Source organism: Alexandromys fortis, unplaced genomic scaffold (assembly GCF_014885135.2).
Source record: "Alexandromys fortis isolate MF-2015 unplaced genomic scaffold, M_Fortis_MF-2015_v1.1 scaffold_5217, whole genome shotgun sequence".
Taxonomy (NCBI): domain Eukaryota; kingdom Metazoa; phylum Chordata; class Mammalia; order Rodentia; family Cricetidae; genus Alexandromys; species Alexandromys fortis.
This window is the reverse complement of record NW_026073103.1, coordinates 1-1,993: the sequence shown is the minus strand read 5'-3', so window position 1 is coordinate 1,993 and position 1,993 is coordinate 1. Positions and strand designations below refer to the sequence as shown.

General features: G+C 46.6%; 1 pseudogene; it reads left to right on the top strand.

The window, feature by feature from the left end:
• The first annotated feature begins 457 nt into the window (after positions 1-457).
• LOC126496477 (crooked neck-like protein 1) lies at positions 458-1,868 on the top strand (annotated as a pseudogene).
• Positions 1,869-1,993: the final 125 nt, after the last annotated feature.

The following is a 1,993-nucleotide window of genomic DNA, read 5'->3' as shown; positions in this document are numbered from 1 at the left end:
AAAGAAAGAAAGAAAGAAAGAAAGAAAGAAAGAAAGAAAGAGGGCTGGAGAGATGGCTCAGCGGTTAAGAGCATTACCTGTTCTTCCAAAGGTCCTGAGTTCAATTCCCAGCAACCACATGGTGGCTCACAATCATCTGTAATGGGGTCTGGTGCCCTCTTCTGGCCTGCAGGCAGACACACAAACAGAATATTGTATACATAATAAATAATATTTAAAAAAGAAAGAAAGAAAGGAAGGAAGGAAGGAAGGAAGGAAGGAAGGAAGGAAGGAAGGAAGGAAGGAAGAAGGAAGTACATAGGAGAGTCAGTAGTTTAAGGGTATCCTCCGCTACAGATATGCAAGACCAGCCTTAAGGCTAAATAAATAAGATAATATCTCATAATATAAGAAAATACCCAGAGTGGACCAGCTCTCCGGTGTGGGCCGGTTCTCAAAACTAATTTCTGAGGTTCAGGTGTGGTAGAGGCTGCACCAGTTCAGGGGCTGCATATGTGGCAGTCTCTACAGCGGCTGGGGAAAGAGTGGATTCCAAAAGTGGCCAAGGTGAAAGCCAAAGCGCCGGCTGAGGTACAGATAACTGCCGAGCAGCTCTTAAGAGAGGCTAAGGAAAGAGAACTCCTTCCACCTCCGCCTCAGCAGAAGATCACAGATGAAGAACCAAATGATTATAAACTGCGGGAAAGGAAGACTTTTGAAGATAACATAAGAAAAAATTGGACTGTGATTAGTAACTGAATAAAATATGCACAGTGGGAGGAAAGTCTAAAGGAAATTCAAAGGGCTCGATCCATATACGAGCGTGCTTTATATGTAGACAATCGGAATATCACACTCTGGTTGAAATATGCAGAAATGGAAACGAAGAACTCCCAGGTCAACCATCCCGAAATATCTGGGACCGAGCCATAAAAATCTGCCGCGAGTCGACCAGTTCTGGTAGAAGTACGCGTGCATGGAGGAGATGCTGGGCAATGTCGCTGGTGCCAGCCAGCCCTGGATGGAATGGCAGCCCGAGGAGCGGGCCTGGCACTCCTACATCAACTTCCAGCTGAAGAACACAGACGTGGAGCGGGCCCGTACCATTTATGAACGCCTTGTGTTCGTGCACCCCGCTGTGAAGAACTGGATCAAATATGCCCAATTTGAAGAGAAATTGCTTATTTTGCCCATGCGCAGAAAGTCTACGAGAAAGCAGTTGAGTTCTTTGGAGATCAACATATGGACGAACATCTGTATGTGGCCTTTGCTAAATTTAAGGAAAATCAGAAAAAAAATTGAAAGGGTACGAGTTATTCACAAATATGCCCTGGATAGAATTTCAAAACAAGAGGCCCAAGAACTCTTTAAAAACTACACCATCGGGGCTGGAGAGATGGCTCAGTGGTTAAGAGCATTGCCTGCTCCTCCAAAGGTCCTGAGTTCAATTCCCGGCAACCACATGGTGGCTCACAACCATCTGTAAAGAGGTCTGGCGCCCTCTTCTGGCCTTCAGGCATACAGACAGGATATTGTATACATAATAAATAAATAAATATTAAAAAAAAAAAAAACTACACCATCTTTGAGAAGAAGTTTGGGGACGGCAGGAGTATTGAAAATATCAGGAGCAAGCGGAGATTCCAGTATGAAGAGGAAGTGAAAGCTAATCCACACAATTACGGTGCATGGATTGATTACTTACGCCTGGTGGACAGTGACGCAGAAGCTGACCCTGTGCGAGATGTCTATGAGGGAGCCATTGCCAGCCTGCGGCCCATCCAGGAGAAGAGCCACTGGGAGCGCCACGTCTATCTCTGGATCAACCATGCGCTCTACGAAGAGCTGGAAGCCAAGGGTCCCGAGAGGACAAGACACGTGTATCAGGGGCTGGAGAGATGGCTCAGTGGTTAAGAGCACTGGCTGCTCTTCCAAAGGTCCTGAGTTCAATTCCCGGCAACCACATGGTGGCTCACAACCATCTGGAATGAGGTCTGGTGCCCTCTTCTGGCCT